The sequence below is a fragment of the Macaca nemestrina genome, chromosome 1 (assembly GCF_043159975.1).
Source record: "Macaca nemestrina isolate mMacNem1 chromosome 1, mMacNem.hap1, whole genome shotgun sequence".
In the NCBI taxonomy this organism is placed as follows: Eukaryota; Metazoa; Chordata; class Mammalia; order Primates; family Cercopithecidae; genus Macaca; species Macaca nemestrina.
The window spans coordinates 36442944-36462797 of NC_092125.1; the positions used below are offsets into that span (position 1 = coordinate 36442944).

At 39.9% G+C, this 19854-nt stretch overlaps 1 long non-coding RNA gene across 2 annotated transcripts in view; it reads left to right on the plus strand.

The window, feature by feature from the left end:
- The window catches only part of LOC105484491 (uncharacterized), a 41829-nt gene that overhangs the window by 4008 nt on the left and 17967 nt on the right, over positions 1–19854 (plus strand). Inside the window, exon 2 of one of the 2 annotated variants that reach the window (XR_011611422.1) lies at positions 17743–17854. This is a non-coding gene — a long non-coding RNA (uncharacterized lncRNA). Of the gene's footprint in view, positions 1–17338; positions 17855–19854 lie in introns of those variants that run through there. The other variant, XR_989009.2, reaches the window with a different exon arrangement.

Consider the following 19854-nt stretch of genomic DNA (forward strand, 5'->3'; position numbering starts at 1 on the left):
AAAAAAAAAAAAAAGACAAAAATATTTAAAATAACTATAGTTATAATAATTTGTTAATAGACACAATAAAATGATGTTAAATGTGACATCAGCAGCATAAAATGCAAGGTGGAAGAGAAGTAAAAATGTAAAGTATTTGTATGCAATTGAAGTTAATTTGTTATCAGGTTAAAATAGACCATTATAACTATAAAATATTTTATGTAATCCTCATGGCAACCAAAAAGAAAAAAATTTAGCAGATACATAATGGATAAAAGGGTACAAAATCAAAACATAGCACTACCAAAAAATTAAATCACAAAGAAAGACAATAAGAGAGAAAGGAAGAAACAAAGGAATTACAAAGCTGTCAGAAAACAATTAACAAATGGCAATAGTAAGTCTTTACCTATCAAGAATTACTTTAAATATAAATGGTTTAAATTCTGCAATCAAAAGACACAGAGTGGTTGAATAGATTTTAAAAATAAAACAAGGCCAGGCGCAATGGCTTACGGCTGTAATCCTAGCACTTTGGTAGGCCAAGGCGGGCGGATAACCTGAAGTCAGGAGTTCGAGACTAGCCTGACCAACATGGAGAAACCCCATCTCTACTAAAAGTACAAAGTTAGTTGGGTGTGGTGGTGCATGCCTGTAATCCCAGCTACTCAGGAGACTGAGGCAGGAGAATGGATTGAACCTGGGAGGCGGAGGTTGCAGTGAGCTGAGATCGCGCCATTGTACTCCAGCCTGGGCAACAAGAGCAAACTCCATCTCAAAAAATAAAAAATTAAGAAAATTAAAAAATAAAACAAGATCGAATAATATACTGACTACAGTAGACTCACTTTAGCCTACATAGGCTAAAAGTGAATGGATGGGAACATATATTCTTTGCAAATAGTAACCACAGGAGAGCAGAAGTGGCTATATTTATATCAGCCAAAACAGACTTTCAGTCAAAATCTGTCACAAGAAACCAAGAAGGTCATTATACTATGATAAAGGAGTCAATTCATCAAGAGAATATAAAAGTTACAAATATATATGCACCCAATGTCAGAGAAACTAAACATATAAAGGAAATATTAACAAGACTAAAGAGAAAAATAGCAATACAATAATAGGAGAATTCAATATGCCGCTTTTTTTTTTTTTTTTTTTTTAAATTTTGAGACAGAGTCTTGCTCTGTCACCCAGGCTGGAGTGTAGTGGCGCGATCTCAGCTCACTACAAACTCGGCCTCCTGAATTCAAGTGATTCTCATGCCTCAGCCTCCTGAGTAGCTGGGATTACAGAATTGTGCCAGCATGCCCAGCTAATTTTGGTATTTTTAGTAGAGACAGGGTTTCACCATGTTGGCCAGGCTGGTCTCAAATTCCTGACCTCAGGTCATCTGCTTGCCTCGGCCTCCCAAAGTGCTGGGATTATAGGCATGAGCCACCATGCCTGGCCATATGCCACTTTCAACAATGGATAGATCATTCATACAAAAAATCAATAAGGAAACAGTAGACTTGAATAATACTATAAACCAAATGGGCCTAACATACACACATGGAACATTTCACTCAACAGCAGCAGAATTCACATTCCTCTCAAGAGCAATGGAGCATTCTCTAGGATAGATCATATATTAAGCCATAGCACAAGTCTTAACAAATTAAAGAAGACTGAAATCATATCAAGTATCTTTCCTGAAATCAATAATATAAAACTATAAATTAATAACAAAGGGAAAATTGGAAAATTCACAAATAGTATTAATAAAAATTAAACAACATGCTCTTGAACAACCAATGGGTCAAAGAAGAAATAAAAAACTATCTTCAAACAAACAGAAATAGAAACATAACATACCAAACATACGGGATGCAACAAAAGCAGTTTTTTTTTTTTTTTTTTTGAGACAGAGTCTCGCTCTGTCGCCCAGGCTGGAGTGCTGTGGCCGGATCTCAGCTCACTGCAAGCTCCGCCTCCCGGGTTCCCGCCATTCTCCTGCCTCAGCCTCCCGAGTAGCTGGGACTACAGGCGCCCGCCACCTCGCCCGGCTAGTTTTTTGTATTTTTTTTAGTAGAGACGGGGTTTCACCGTGTTAGCCAGGATGGTCTCTATCTCCTGACCTCCTGATCCGCCCGTCTCGGCCTCCCAAAGTGCTGGGATTACAGGCTTGAGCCACCGCGCCCGGCCAACAAAAGCAGTTCTAACAGAGGAATTTATAGAGATAAATACCTAAATTTTAAAAAGAAAGATCTCAGAGCCAGGTGCAGTGGCTCATGCCTATAACCTCAGCAGTTTGGGAGGTCGAGGCAGGCAGATCACTTGAGGTAAGGAGTTCGAGACCAGCCTGGCCAACATGGTGAAACCCCATCCCTACTAAAAATACAAAAATCAGCCAGGCCTGGTGACAGGCACGCTCAGGAGGCTGAGGCAGGAGAATTCCTTGAAGCCAGAAGGCAGAGGCTGCAGTGAGCTGAGATTGTGCCACTTCACTCTAGACTGGGCAATAGAGTGAGACTCTGTCTCAAAAAAAAAAAAAAAAGACAAACTAAGCCCAAAGTTAGCAGAAGGGAGAAAAATAACAAAAATTAGAGCGGAAGTAAATGACATAGAGAACAGAAAGACAATTTAAAAGATCAAAGAAACTAAGAGTTGGTTTTTTAAAAAGATAAACAAAATTGACAAACCTTTAGTAAACTAACCAAGAAAAAAGAAAGATGACCCAAAAAATTACAATCAGAAATGACAAAGGAATAGTTACAACTGATACCACAAAAATACAAAAGATTAGGTGGATTCTACCAAATAGAAAAGAATAAACACCAATTCTTCTAAAACTTTTCTAAAAAAAAAATTAAGAGGGAGGAACATTTACAAACTCATTTTACAAGGCTGGTATTAACCTTGCATCAAAGTTAGATAAGAACACTAAAAGAAAAGAAACTTACAGGCTAATACTGAACATAGATGGAAAAATTCTCAATAAAATTTTTGCAGGCTGAGGCCAGGCACAGTGGCTCACTTGGGGATGCCAAGGTGGGCAGATCACTTGAGGCCAGGAGTTTAGACCAGCCTGGCCAACATGGTGAAACCCTGTCTTTACTGAAAATACAAACATTGGGCCAGGCACGATGACTCCCAATTGTAATCCCAGCACTTTGGGAGGCCGAGGCGGGTGGATCACCTGAAGTCAGGAGTTCGAGACTAGCCTGGCCAATATGATAAAACTATGTCTCTACTAAAAATACAAAAGTTAGCTGGGTGTGATGGTGCACACCTGTAATCCCAGCTACTTGGGAGGCTGAGGCATGAGAATAGCTTGAGCCCAGGAGGCAGAGGCTGCAGTGAGCTGAGATTGCATCACTACATTTCAGCCTGGATGGCAGAGCAAGACTCTCTTTCAAGAAGCAAAACAAAACAAAACAAAACAAAAATTGGCTGGGCGTGGTGATACATGCTTGTAGTCCCAGCTACTTAGGAGGCTGAGACACAAGAATCGCTTAAACCTGGGAGGTGGAGGTTGCAGTGAGCTGAGATTGCACAGTGGCACTCCAGCCTGGGTGACGGAGTGAAACTCTGTCTCAAAAAAATTTAAATTAAAAAAAATATATATTAACTGGCTGAATTCAACAGCACATTAAAAGGAGCATACACTATGATCAAGTGGAATTTATCCTTGGTATGCATGGATGGTTCAGCATACACAAATCAATAAATGTAATAAACCACATTAACAGGGTTAAGGTAAAAATCATATGATCATTTCAATCGATGCAGAAAAAGCATTTAACATCCTTTTATGATAAAAATTCTCTACAAATTAGGTATAGAAGGAATGTATGTCAATGTAATAAAGGTCATATATTACAAACACACAGGTAACATCATATTCACTGGTGGAAAACTGATAGCTTCCTTTCTAATATCAAGAACAAGACAAGCATGCCCACTGTCATTACTTCTATCTAACATAGTACTGGAAGTCCTAGCCAGAGCAATTAAGCAAGAAAAAGGAGTAACAGCCATCCAAATAGGAAAGGAAGAAGTGAAATTGTCTCCGTTTGTGGATGACATGATCTTATATGTAGGATACCATAAAACTCCTCCAAAAAAAAACTGTTGGAAATAATTTTAAAATTCAGTAAAGTTCCAGGATACAAAATCATCATACAAAAATCAGTTGCATTTCTATACACTAATAATAAACTATCTGAAAAAGAAGAAAACAATCCCATTTACAATAGCATGAGAAAGAATAAAATACTTAAACCAAGGAGGTGTAAGATTTGTACGCAGAAAATTATAACACTGATGACAGAAATGAAAGAAGACACAAATAAAACGGAAAGATATTCTGTGTTCATGAACTGGAAGAATTCATATTGTTAAGATAGCCATACTACCCAAAGTACTCTATAGATTCAATGCAATCCCAATGAAAATTCCAATGATGTTTTTCACAGAAATAGAAAAAAACTGTCTGAATATTTATGTGGAACCACAAAAGACCCTGAATGGCCAAAGCAATTTTGAATAAGAAGAACAAAGGTAGAGGCACACATTTCTTGATTTTAAATAATATTACGAAGCTATAGTAATCAAAACAGTATGGCAATGGCATAAAAACAGACACATAGACCAATAGAGAGCCCAGGAAAAACTCCATGCATATATAGTCAACGAATCTTTGATAAGGGCACTAAGAATACATAATAGGGAATGGATTATCTCTTCAATAAATGGCCTTGGGAAAACTGAATTTTCTAATGCAAAATAATGAAATTGGACCCTTATCTTACATCACACACAAAGTTAACTTGAAATGGACTAACTTTTCCACTAGTTAGTCCATCAAATTAACTGTGTATGTGATGTAGTCCCAGCTACTCGGGAGGCTGAGGTAGGAGAATCACTTGAACCTGGGAGGTGGAGGTTGCAGTGAGCCAAGATCATACCACTGTACTCCAGCCTGGGTGACAGAGCAAGACTATCAAAAAAAAAAAAATTACAAAAATTAATAAGTCATGGTGGTAGGAAGCTGAGGTGGGAGGATGGCTTGAGCCTGGGAGGAGGAGGTTGCAGGCCAGGCACAGTAGCTCACACCTATAATCCTAGCACTTTGGGAGGCTGAGGTGGGCAGATCACTTGAAGTTAGGAGTTCAAGACCAGCCTGGCCAACATGGTGAAATGATGTTTCTACTAAAAATCCAAAAAAAAAAAAAAAAAAAAAGTGTCCAGGCATGGTGGTGCACACATGTAATCCTAGCTACTTGGGAGGCTGAGAGGGGAGGATTGCTTGAACCTGGGAGGTGAAGGTTGCAGTGAGCAGAGATCGCACCACTGCACACTCCAGTCTGAGCGACAGAGGGAGACTCTGCTTCAAAAAAAAAAAAAAAGAAAGAAAGAAAGAAAGAAAGTCAAGCTATTGGAGAAACTGGACAGCAGTGTAAGTGTGAAATGTCTTATAGAAGAGTATTGTGTTGGAATGGCCACCATATATGACCTGAAGAAACAGAAGGATAAATTATTGAAGTTCTATGCTTAAAGTAGTAAATAGAAGTTATGAAAAATAGAAAAGCATAAAGCTAAAAATGAAGATCTCGATTATGTATTGAAAGAGTGGATCTGTCAGCATTGCAGTGAACACATGCTACTTAATGGTATGCTGATCATGAAACAAGCAAAGATCTATCAACAATGAACTGAAAATTGGAGGGAGCTGTGAATATTCAATAGGCTGGTTGCAGAAATTTTTAAAAAGATATGGTATTAAATTTTTGAAGATATTTTGTGGTAAAGCATCTGCTGATCACAAAGCAGTAGAGAAATTCATTGATGAATTTGTCAAGGTCATCACTTGAAAATCTGATGCCAGAACAAGCTTGTAATTGTCTAAGTCCATTTTGTGTTGCTATAAAGGAATACCTGAGGCTGGGGAATTTACAGAGTAAAGAGGTTTATTTGGCTCATGGGTCTTCAGGCTGTACAAAAAATACGGTGCCAACATCTGCTTCTGATGAGGTCCTCAGATTGCTTCCCCTCATGGTGGAAAGTGAAGTGAGAGCCAGCTTGTGCAGAAATCACAAGGCAAGAGAAGAAGCAGGGGTAGGGAAGGTCCCAGGCTCTTTTTAACAATCAGCTCTATAGTACAGTGAGAACTCACTCATGCCTTTTCCCCTCAGGGAAGCCATGAATCTATTTATGAGGGATCTGCAAACCCCCGCCCCACACTGCCTGACTCAAACAGCTTCCATTAGTTCCCACCTCCAACACTGGTGATCAAACTTCAACATAAGATTTGGAGGGGACAAACATCCAAACTGTAGCAACAATGCTAATGAGACATCGCTATTTTGGCATTGTTGCCCCAGAAAGACACTGACCACTGAGAATGAGACAGCTCCTACAGGAATTAAGAAGAATGTCAAGGACAGAATAACTATGCTGGGATGTTCCAATGCAGCAGGTATGCATAAGTTACATAAGTGTAAAGTTGCTGAGGTAGGGAAAAGCTTGCATCCTCACTGTTTCCAAAAAGTGAATTTTATACCAATCTGTGATTATATTAACAAAAAGGCATGGATCACCAGGGATATCTTTTCTGATTGATTTCACAAACAATTTGTATCAGTGGCATGTGTTCACTGCAGGGAAGCTGGACTGGATGGCAATTGGAAGATTTCATTATTCCTTGACAACTATTATGCTCATTCTCATCCTCCAGCTGAAATTCTCATCAAAAATAAAGTTTACGCCATGTACTTTCCCCCAAACGTGACTCCATTATTTCAACCACATGACCAGGAAATTCTTAGGTAAGAGTAAATATAAAAACAGTTTCTTCAACAGCGTGCTAAGAGCAGTGGACAGAGGTGTGGGTGTGGAAAGTTTTCAAAAGGAGTTTAGCTATATATGCTATATATGCTTTTGCAATGCTTGGCACACAGTGACTAAAGCCACTGGCCTGGCATAACCTGTGTCCTGCAACTATGTTCAGTGATGATGATGAACAAGATGGTGACTCTAAAGAATTCCATATGTCAAGTGAGAATAAAATGATGCCTGACCTCCTTACATATGCAAAACATATACCTTTGGAGTCTCTAAGTAAGCTGGAAGAAGTGAATATTGAAGACGTTTTTAACATCAATACTGAGGCTCCAGTTGTTCATTCACAGATTTATGGTAAAATAGTGAAAATGATTCTGAATCAAGGTGATTGTGATCATAGTGATGATAAAGATGATGTTACTAACACTGCAGAAAAAGTGCCTACAGATGACATGGTGAAAATGTGTGATGAGCTTATTGAAGGATTTGAGCAGTGTGCATTCATAATTGAACAAGAAATAATGTCTGTTTATAAAATCAAGAGAGACTTCTAAGACAAAAACCGTGGTTAATGAAGCAGACCAATCTGGAGGAAACACTTTAAAAAGCCAGCAGATGCCCCCTCATCCCTAGAGGACCCACTTCCTGGTCCTTCAACTTCTTTTGATGTTTCTTCTCACCTAAAAAAAAGAAATACAGGCTAGGCGTGGTGGCTCACGCCTGTAATCCCAACACTTTGGGAGGCCAAGGCGGGTGGATTACCTGAGGTCGGGAGTTTGAGACCTGACCAACATGGAGAAACCCCATATCTACTAAAAATAAAAAGTCCCAGCTACTTGGGGGGCTGATGCAGGAGAATCACTTGAACCTGGGAGGCAGAGGTTGCGGTGAGCTGAGATCGCGCCATTATACTCCAGCCTGAGCAACAAGAGCAAAACTCTGTGAAAAAGAAAGAAAGAAAGAAAAGAAAGAAAGAAGGAAGGGAGAGAAGGAAGGAAGGAAGGGAGAGAGAAATAAATACAATGTACAGTTGTAATTTTTGAAACGCAGCATTGTAGACAGAGAAGCAAAAACATTTGCTTTGTTTGTCATTGTCATTGTTTCACAGCTGATACGGGTATTCTGGTGATGCCACTGTGCTGCTTAGTTACCCTGAACACATTATTTTTTCACTGTATTAATGATATGTCACATTTTTTATTGTTAAGTACTTATGTGTGAATAAGTCTGAGGAAATGATTGCTTATTAGTAGCATATAAATTCAGTCAAGGATGATGATGATGCCAAACAACCACAGATTGTCCACATGGGTGGCTGAGATCGTGACACCTGTGCTTTCTGATGGTTCAGTGTACACAAATTTTGTTTCGTGCACAAAATTATTTAAAATATTGCATAAAATTACCTTCAGGCTATGTGTATAATGTATATATGAAACATAAATGAACTTTGTGTTTAGACTTGGCTCCCATCCCTAAGATATCTCATAATCTGGAAATAGTTCAAAATCTGAAATCCAAAACACTTCTGGCCCCAAACATTTCAGATAAGGTATGTTCAAGCTGTATCTGCACTCCCATTCTCATTGAGCATTATTCACAATAGCCAAGATATGGAAATAATTCAAGGGTCTGTCAACAGATGAATGGATAAACAAAATGTTATACACACACACATGTGCACACACACACACAGACACACACACACGTATTGGAATATCATTCAGCCATGAAAAAGGAAGATCCCACGATTTGTGATAACAGGCTTTAACCTGGAGGAGATTATGCTGAGTGAATTAAGCCAGATATAGAAAGACAAATATTATCTCACTTATATGTGGAATCTAAACAAGTCAAACTCATAGAAGCAGAGAGTAGAATGGTGGTTGCCAGGGGGCTGAGGTGAGGGGGAAGGGTTGTGGAGGGAGATGTTAACCAAAAGGTACAAACTTTCAGTTCTAAGATTAATAAATCCTGGGAATTTACATACAGCATGGTGACTGTTGCATCCTTTTTTTTTTTTTTTTTTTTTTTTGAGACGGAGTCTTGCTCCATAACCCAGGCTGGAGTGCAGTGGCACAAACTCAGTTCATTGCAACCTCTGCCTCCCGGGCTCAAGTGATTCTCCCACCTCAGCCTCCCGAGTACCTGGGACTACAGGCATGCTCCACCACACCCAGTTAATTTTTGTATTTTTAGTAAATGGGGTTTCACCATGTTGGCCAGGCTGGTCTCAAACTCCTGACCTCAAGTGATCCGCCCGCCTCAGCCTCCCAAAGTGCTGGAATTACAGGCGTGAACCACCACACCTGACCTACTGTATACTTGAAATTTGCTGTGTGCATAGATCTTAAGTGTTCTCACCACAGGTGACAATGTGAGGTAATGGATATGTTAATCAGCTTGATTGTGGTAATCATTTCACTGTGTATGTATACATATAAAAACATATATATATTTTCAAATCTTTATTATGTGGATAAAATCATCACATTGTACATCTTAGAGATATACAATTTTTATTTTTCAATTATACCTTAATAAGACTAGAAAAAGTTAAACCCTTTTTCAAAATAAGAAATTAAAGACAATAACATGTAAATGCTCATTTTAAAAATCAGAAAAGTAGATATAGGAAAAAAGGAAAAGTATCTGTAGTCCTACCATCCTGCACCTTCAAGTCTTTGCTCAAATATCACTTTCTTGGTGAGGCTTTTCAGGACATCTGGTTTAAACTTGTTGCACTACCACCTCCACATACACAAATGCCGGCTTCTTCTGATCTTTAGCACTTCAGGATGTGTGAATCCCTGTTTAATTTATGTCTTTGTTCATTGTCTATATCCCTACCCAGAATTTAGGCTCCATGAGGTCAAGGACTTTGTCCACTTTGTTCACTGTTTTATCCCTAGTGCCTGTACCTTGTTGGCCTTCAATAAACATTTGTTGGGTGAATCTAAACACAAGTACTGTTAACATTTAGACTTAGGTCTTCTAGTTTTCAAGGCAGCGAGTTTTACTATTTTTTAACAGGATGGAACACTAACATCTATTAAATGCCAGGCACTGTGCTAGGGGTTTTACATACTATATTTCATTTTATCTCTCAAAAAGCCTCAGAAATATTATCCCTAATTTACAGATTAGAAAAACAAAAGCTGAAAGATATTAATATGCTGAAGTTCACACCCTAGTAAATTGAAACTGAATTCAAATCAAAATCCATGACTCTGCAATTTTACTGCATCTTTGTCCTCTATATAGTTGTATTCTAGCTGTATCTGTATACATATCTATCTTTTCCCACTTAGTTTTATATCCTAAGTATTTCCTTCTGTCATCACATTCCATTTCCTATTTTAATGGAAAAAGCTAACTGTATAAATGAGGGTCATACTAGAGATAGCAGTAATATACATTGGCTGAAGGTCATAAACATCTATCATTTAAGTGTTTCATTATGAACTTTCCTAAAAATCATATTTAATCTAACCTTTGTGCTTTTGTCCAAAAGCCCATCCCTACTCCTGTCTCCCTACCCATATTTTTATTACTTGAGATTCTCAGATTCAACCTAACCACTTAGCTTTTTGTTTTTTAGGGAGGTTATTTACGATAAGACACAAGATTCACTCATAGATTTGAAGCTGAACAGTTAAGCCTTGAAAAAGACGTGTTCTCTGGCCCTTGGTCACTGGGGCTCACTTACCATCCCCTGCCTTTGAATTTCTGCCTGTTGGCATCATCCTCTCAGACCAACCTTGAAGACATAGCTGCCTTGGGCACATATCCTTGCAGCTCTCTGACTAGAGAAAAAAGGAATATCTTTCTTCTGCTTAAGTTTGAAGATAAGTGGTCAAAAGACACTGAATGACCTGGGTGGGACTTTGTGCCTATCCAGGGACCAGTCAATGTGCCCAGAGGAAAGAAGAACACTGATTAACTCAACCTGAGCATGTGCCGTACCTCTGAAGTACTTCATGATTAGTAGCCCCCACATGGTTTTAAGGAGCATTTGCCAGAAAAAAAAAAAAAAAAAAAATGCCTGTTCTGTACAGACAAAAGGTTGAATGCCTCTCTATAGGACCAGGTCAAATCCTGTCTCCTTTCTTGATGACTTCATTCATTATGAGAAAAGGTTCATGGAGCGCCTACCATGTGGTAGACATTGCTAGGTTCTGGAGGCATCCATTTACTCATTCGGTCAATCAACAATTTTTATTCAGCGCTTTCTGTGCCAAGTACTGTGCTAAGTTGCTGGGGGACACAGCAGTGAGGAAGACAGACGAGATCTCTGCCCTCTCAGAACTTGTGTCATGTCGGCCGGGCGTGGTGGCTCATGCCTGTAATCTCAACACTTTGGGAGGCTGAGGCGAGCAGATCACCTGAGGCTGGGAGCTTGAAACCAGCCTGGCCAACATGGAGAAACCCTGTCTCTACTAAAAATACAAAAAAAAAAATTAACTGAGTGTGGTTGCGCATGCCTGTAATCCCAGTTACTCAGGAGGCCAAGGCAGGAGAACCGCTTGAACCTGGGAGATAGAGTGAGCCGAGATCGCATCACTGCATACCAGCCTGGGTGACAGAGCAAGACTCTGCGTCAAAAAAAAAAAAAAAAAAAGTATGTGAGGACAACAGTCAATAAACAAGTAGATAAACTAAACAATTACAGATTGTGAGAAGAAATGAAGAGATGAAAAGCGTAACTTATTAAGAGAATGATGAGGGTGGGCATGGGGGAGGGTGTCTGCTTGGGTGGTGAAGGCCAGGCTCTCTGAGGAGCTGATACTAGAAAACTTAACCAACCCATGTGTCCTCCTTTTGAAGCCCTCACAGGCCTTAGCATAGAGGCTGAGCACATGAAGGTCTGCTAAAGTGAATGGGAAACTAGGGAAATGAAAATAAATATCTAGCTTACTGTAAAAGTAAAGAAATACTTTTTGAAAATTGAAACCTGTTGGGTAAAGGTCATACTCTCTTAGAGTTTTTGAAAAAAACACATCATTTAACAGTCATTAAGAAAAAATGTGTGACCACAGGAACTGCAGAGTTCATAAGACTTCAATACATATTTCAAAACAAGCCTCAGAAATAACAATCCAATGTGTCATTGCTATACAACTCCTTGAAAAATAAATCCACAACAAAAGGAAAAAAATAAGACTATTTTGCAGTCCAGATATCTAAGTACTAAAGAACTTACAGGAGCCTTTGAAAATCCAGTAGGCATGTTTTTGTCTTTATGATGATCTTCTCCCCTGGATAAATTTGTTTGTTTTTAGAAAGAACTAAAAACTTCTGTTTTGAGATTGCTCTGTACACATGCATGATATTCGACCATGTAGAGTCATGAACATTCTCTGTCTATACATTCACATACATAAAGGCAGGGGGATATGGAAAGGATATGGATTTAGTCAGATAGAACTGGGTCCCAATTCTGGTTCCAGTACTTTTTTTTTTTTTTTTTTTTTTTTTTTCTTGAGATGGAGCCTTACTCTGTCGCCCAGGCTAGAGTGCAATGGCGCGATCTCGGCTCACTGCAACACCCACCTCCCGGGTTCAAGCGATTCTCCTGCCTCAGCCTCCTGAGTAGCTGGAATTACAGGTACCCGCCGCCACATCTGGCTATTTTTTGTATTTTTAGCAGAGACGGGGTTTGCAATGTTGGCCAGGCTGGTCTTGAACTCCTGACCTCAGGTGATCCACCAGCCCCAGCCTCCCAAAGTGCTGGGATTACAGGCGTGAGCCACCACGCCTGGCCTGTTTCCACTACTTATTAGCTGCGTGATTATTTAACGTTATTTAACTTTTCCAGGCCTCATTTTTCATCTGTGAAATAGAGATAATAATAACTTCATAGGGTTTTCTGAAATTTTCATTAAATCAGATGTGTTGAATGCTAGATAGATGTATTGAATGTGAAACAGAGTCAACCCCTCATGAATGTTATTTATTTATTTATTTATTTATTTATATATTTAAGGTTTACTTATTTACTAGGCCTGCAAGACATAATCTCATTTCTGTTACTCTTACGGTCTACGAAAGAGCAAATTTAGAATATTTTGTTTGCTTCTGATTCTGATCACACTGGAAACATTAAATTACAACCACTACTATTTCATGAACATATTAGGAGTAAATTGGAACAAGTTCAGCTGTGAAATAATTTTGAGAAAGTTAAGTAATTTTCTGCTCTTTCTACTTTAGCTCAGAATATACATGGGATATGTTTAATTATTCATGTGTAAAGGAAAGATCCCGAATAACTTTCAGTCAAACCAGCCTTTTCATAGGCCAGAGGGGCTTTGGCCATCTGTGTGAGTGTTGTTGCTTCTCCTGAGTTTTCTGCTAATTCCTGCCTCTGTGATCTGGTTCAAGGTGCTTTTTTTTTTTTAAACTTTTTATTTGTTTTATTTATTTATTTATTTATTTGAGACAGGGTTTCACTCCTGTCACCCAGGCTGGAGTGCAGTGGCACGATCTTGGCTCACTGCAACCTCCGCCTCCCACACTTAAGCGATTCTCCTGTCTCAACCTCCTGAGTATCTGGGACTACAGGCACAAGCCACTACACCTGGCTAATTTTTTTTTGGTTGTTTGTTTGTTTTTGTAGAGATGGGGTTTTGGCATATTGCCCAGGCCGGTCTCAAACTCCTGAGCTCAAGTGATCCTCCCACCTTAGCCTCCCAAAGTGCTGGGATTACAGGTGTGAGCCACCTCACCTGGCCTCAGGTACTTTTTGACTGGACTGAACTTCATGTCTACTCACCTCAATTTCATTCATCCTCCTACCTGGTTATTCATGCTCCTTACCTTACTCATTCCAACTGCCATCATTGCTTTGGTTTTAGGGAAAGGGGATTTCACAGTTCTTTTGTTCCATCAACAAACAACATTTACTCTTGAATGTCTCAAATTTTTCTTACCTTTTTATAAGCAGGAATTCCCCCTTAAATTGTCTCAGCTCATCTTTAAATCGTGCTGCCTCAAACATGGAGTACTAGTATCTTATAGTTACTTATAGTGACTTGGTCCATGTTCCACCTAAAGTAGAAATCTTTAAAATATCCTATTTGAGACAATGGGGCAATCAATACTTGAAGACATAGCCAAGTCCTTATGGGTAACTCTAATCTTAAGAAAGGTTTTCATTAAACAGTTCATACAGGCTATCTCTGGAGAGTAGAGATGGAGGAAGGTGAGACACAGGAAAGGAAAGGAAAGAAGGAGAAAGATTTTCAAGTTTCATTATATGCCCTTTTGTTATGAATGTATTTTTTTCCCTTGTGGGTGAATTACTTAAATTTAATCAAAATCTGCATCCCCATAACCGTCAGTACTAGAATTACACAGAGTAAATCTAACGCTTCCTCCAAATGACACTTTCAAATGTTAAACTACCTTGTCCTTTTCATGTCTATTCATCTTTAAGCTAAGGACACTATTCCTTCAAATGTTCCTCATGTAATGAAGCACATACCTTTATTGGTTACCTCTTGCAGCATTTATTTTTTTCTTCCCTTACCCAATAGCTCCTGATTTCTGAATGGGGCTCCATCTGGTTCTGGAGAAGCTGACGCTGCCCCTGCTCCAAGGGTGGAGTGTATGACTTAGGCTAACGTTCCTCTTTCCTGGCCACAGAGATGTGTTCAGGGGGTGGGCACTTGACCTACACTAGTCCAATCAGAACAAATCTCAGGAGTTGAACTAGAAATGCTAGTTTAAAGTGTGAGATGAAGATGAGGATGCATGGAACCTTGGGAATTGCTGACATTTATCTTGGACCACAAAGGGAAGAGCCTACCTGAAAAAGGCACCAATATTCAGAAAGCAGGTGGAGAGATGGAGAGAAAAATCTGAGTACTTCTTGTATCGTGAACTCCCAGAAAGGCCTTGTTTGAATTCAATTCTACTTTAGAATTATGTGATTTCAACTACAAGTCAACAAACTGTTTTGCTTAGCCCAGTTTGAGTCTAGTGTTTTGTTACTTGCGACTGAAAATATCCTGACTGATATGTGTGAGATGGTTCTTCCCTGGAGTTGCCTGCCTTTGGACAGACTCCAGTTCGTCAGTGACCTGCTTACCAGGTTCCCAGAACACAACCTACTATTGTAGATGAGATTGACTATGGCAGGCCACAGAGGCTTTCTAATGAGCCTGGACCTGAATGTATTGCTGTTATGTCTGAACTTGAAACTGTACTGGAATTTTGATCATCCCAATTCCAACAACTGTCACCAGAAAACTACCTATTTTACAAATCATTTGGGAACGCAAACCCTAAACACCCAGGAGCTTGCAGGAGAAAATAGAAAGTATATTTCAGAATATACTTTTGACTTGTTCCTTTTCTATAAAAAGTTCAAAGTCCCTTCTGTTTCTGCTTTAGCTTTCAAAAAACAGAATTACCAACTCTTTGCTTAGTTTAATTTTGACATGTGTATTTAACAAATTGCAGATTTTCAGAAGAATTACTATACATAAGTACTGTTAAAAAAAAATGTCTAAGCAAAGTAACCAGCATGTTTTGCAACCATGTTGAGTGGTTGCCATCAGCGATGAAGTAAGAGCACCAGAGGTCTTTCCTGGGGAAGAACACAGCTCATGCACCCCCAAGAGGCCTCTGGGTTGGCATTTCCTCGGTAACTTTACCAAGGTCCAGATTCTGGACCTCAGTTTGGGCAGGTCCATAAACTAGACTTTCTGAGTGTATTCCCAGAGGTGCAGATTCAGTAGAACACTCACATGAGATGGACATGTAAATCAGAAAATGCCAGTGCTTTCATTTTTCAGTGGAGAAGACCCTGTGCAGGAGATAGATGACCTGCATCTCATTCAGAACATTCCCTTTCCTAGGGGTAGAAAATTGGAAAGCTGGATTAGTAATCAAGACAACTGCTGGGTGAGCATGGAACTAAGAGAGAGGGAGTGGATTGTCTTGAGGACTATTTCACCCAGGTCATGATGAGACTGTTAAAATGTATCCTCGCACATGGGTGATAATATTTATCTAGGGGGCTGGGCACGGTGGCCCATGCCTGTAATCCCAGCACTTTGGGAGACCGAGATGGATGGATCACCTGAGGTCGGGAGTTTGAGACCAGCGTGACCAAGATGGGGAAACCCTGTTTCTACTAAAAATACAAAAATTAGCTGGACATGGTGGCAGGCACCTGTAATCCCAGCTACTTGGGAGGCTGAGGCAGGAGGATTACTTGAACCCAGGAGGTGGAGGTTGCAGTGAACCCAGACCGTGCCATTGTACTCCAGCCTGGGCAACAGAACAAGACTCTGTCTCAAAAAAAAAAAAAAAAAAAAAAATCTATTTAGGGGCCAAAGGGAATGTGGCATGGTCCACATTACCAAATTTTTCTTTGTAGAATGACAATAGCTAATACTTATTTATGGTAGTTCTTACCATGTGACCAATCACTATTCCAGACATCTTATCTATTAACTAATCTTTGTAATAAGACTTTGAGACTTATGCTATCATTAGCCCCATTTTACAGATGCTAACACTGAGTCACAAAGGGGTAAATGACTTGCTAAAAGTTGCATTGCTAATCAAGTTGTAAAACTGGGATTCATATGTAGCCTGACTCCAGAGTCCATGCCTTAAATTGCTATGCTATACTGCTTCTTGAATGCTGTTTTTCTGTGCTACACACTCATCTCTGCTGCTACATCCTACATAACACATTAACTACTTTATATCCTATTTGACACCACCTCTGTAGTTCTGAGTCCTGATAATGCTATGTCTCTGAATATTTTCATCTGTATATATACACATACATGCATAAAATGTATGTATATATATAATTTCTCAAGAAAATATATACATGCATGTGTGTGTGTATAAAATCCTTTACTGTTGCCTCTATACATACCAACAAATATAAACAAAACCATGCTAGTATGAACTGTTGGCTAGGAAAGAAACTTTGTTATATTGAACCGGACAGTGTGATGATAGTTGTTAAAATAGGATTCTGCCTATATTTAATCCTTCTCCAAAAAAGGAAATATTTAGTTTCAGAGAGGTATTACAGCAAGCAATATTAGAGAAGAATGAGGAATGTGCATTGGCCTTCTATCAGAATGTAATGCTCCAGTCGAAGCCAGCTGTTCCTGCACCAGGCCTAAGGCAGCACACCCTTGGCCACGCTGTCTCTGAATCTCTTCAAAAGAGTCAGGTTAAGTCTGGATTTTATTGAACTGATCCTATTCTTCCTTCACAAGGATTGTTTTAAAACCACTATAATCTTAAGAAATATTCCCTTGTTATTTTCTTTTTAAAAGTTACATTGAAAAAAAAAAAGGTTAAAAATGTATGATTCAAAAGTCTAAATGTATGAAAGGTAATTCAGTCAAGTCTTTTCCATGCCCAAACTCCTAACACTTGGTTTCCCTCCTGGGAGGCAATTATCAGTTCCTTCCTTACTTTTCCTGCCAGAGATATTCCATTATCGTTTCCTTTTATTGTCACTTTTTTCCCCAAGGAGTTGGGGCCTTTTCAGCTTATATTGCCATACTTTCTTTTTCTTCTTTTCCTATCCCTTCTTTCAAAAGACAAGGTTAACCTCTTCTGCGGACTTTTCTTCTAAATGCCAATCTGCCCTTGGTTGATACTGGTTTTATCGTCTTCCAAATCCAGTTTCTGTTCTAGCTAGGAATAAGTTTGTATGCGACAGCTGGTGGTCCCAGTCACCGTCCAGTGAATGATGGATGGGACCAGGAGGAGCAACGGTTCCCTAATGTCATTAATTACAAGATTTTCGTAAGCTCAAAATTCTAGAACTGACAGTTGCTTCCAACTGTTACCAGCTGTTAATTTGGCAGAGCTGTTGGGGATCTGAGTGCCTTTCTGCAAACAATCCGGGACAGCGGCTGGCTCACCATATATCTTCTTTTACAGGCTCTGTGATGGTCGATTCTGGATTTCTTGGGCTAAAATAATATCCTAAGCCCGTTCCAGAGTCCACATGCCTATCATAGCCATGTGACCTTGCAGGAGTAATTTACTGTAGGTACGTGGTTTCTTGTCTGTAAGATGACGGAATTGGATGATTCAATGATCTCTCAACTTCCAGTTCTAAAACTTCCATAAGAATATGGGATCTGCTGTTACATGGTGAATGTAACCACAGTCCTTTTCTCTTTCCCCAAAAGTTAAAGCTTGAAGGCGTGAAGAATTTGACCATGATCTCGAAACAATAGCTGATGCGTCCCTGTGCAGTTTTAAAGCAATTGCTTAGAGGTTTCTGTTCTTCTGTTTTCTCCCAGCGGGTTTAAGAACTGCTTGTCCCATAGCTGAAAAAAGAAAAAAAGAAAAAAAAATTCTGGCCGCACACACTGGCAAGTAAATTTTTTTTTTTTTTTTTTTTTTTTTTTAAGACAAAGTCTGGCTCTGTTGCCCAGGCTGGAGTGCAGTGGCGCGATCTTGGCTCAGGGCAACCTCTGCCTCCCGGGTTCACACCATTTTCCTGCCTCAGCCTCCTGAGTAGCTGGGACTACAGGCACCCGCCACCATGCCCAGCTAATTTTTTGTATTTTTAGTAGAAATGAGGTTTCACCGTGTTTACCAGGATGGTCTCAACCTCCTGACCTTGTGATCCACCTGCCTCGGTCTCCCAAAGTGCTGGAATTACAGGCGTGAGCCACCGCGCCCGGCCAGTAAATTTTTAAAATAATTTTTAGTTATTATGAAAACAGAATTGTGGGCTGGGCACAGTGGCACCCTGTAATCCCAACACTCTGGGAGGCCGGAGTGGGTGCATCACCTGAGATCAGGAGTTCAAGACCAGCCTGGCCAACATGGCGAAACCCATCTCTACTAAAAATACAAAATTTAGCCGGGCATGGTGGCGGGCACCTGCAATCCTAGCTACTTGGGAGGCTGAGGCAGGAAAATTGTTTGAACCTGGGAGGTGGAGGTTGCAGTGAGCCGAGATCACACCATTGCACTCCAGCCTGGGTGACAGAGAAAGACTCTGTCTCAAAAAAGAAAAGAAAAGAAAACAGCATTATGTATATATGTATGTATGCATGTATTTTGAGACGGGGTCTCATCTCACTCTGTCACCCAGGCTGGAGTGCAATCTTAGCTCACTGCAACCTCTGCCTCCTGGGTTCAAGCAATTCTCCTGCCTCAGCCTCTGGAGTAGCTGGGATTACAGAGGCAGGAGTTTTACCATGTTGGTCGGGCTGGTCTCTAACTCCAGTCCTCAAGTGATCTGCTGGTGTTGGCCTCCCAAAGTGCTGGGATTACAGGCATGAGCCACCACGCCCAGCCAAGCATTAATTATTTTTAAAGTATGGAAAGGCAGTGGCAAAAGAGCAACCCCTCCTTTTTAAGATCCTCCTGTATAAAATCCAGTTAATCTATAATTCTCACCCAATTTGAATATTATTTTGAGTCTTCAAAGTGGCAGTTTTGCCATATGCTTGTTGAGTTAGATGCATCTCCCTACGAAAGGCCAACCTAGCTGCAGTGACCTGGCTTTTCGGGTGGCAGTACACTGGGTGCCGCATTTCCATGTAGGCACATTGGCTTGGTAAATTCTGAAACTCAGTTTTGTCGGGATGCTCAGAAGTGTCACGTTCTCAGGACCCAACTGCAAAAACCAAACTCCCAAACTCCTGATAGTCTGATATTCAATCCAGATTGACAACTTATCTATTTGCAATGGGAGATGTACTTTCTTCACAACTGGGATGCTCAGGCCTGCTGTCTAGGCACCACCTCTCCTATATCAAGGTACCTGGGGAAATTTTTTTTTATTCAGAAGACTTGAGGAGCATGGAATTAGTAAAAGACATCATATCCAGGCCCTGATAGATAGGATAAGATGAAGAATTTCTACCCTACAAAAAGTTCTAGGCTACAAGTGCTTCACATTTGATTCATTTACTCATTCAGTGAACATTTACAAGCCCACTAGGAGATTTACTGGGCCATTAAAGCTTAAGTTTCATGGCCCTCGCTTACAAGGACCTTTTCAAGGCTGTTGGAGGGGCCTTGATAATA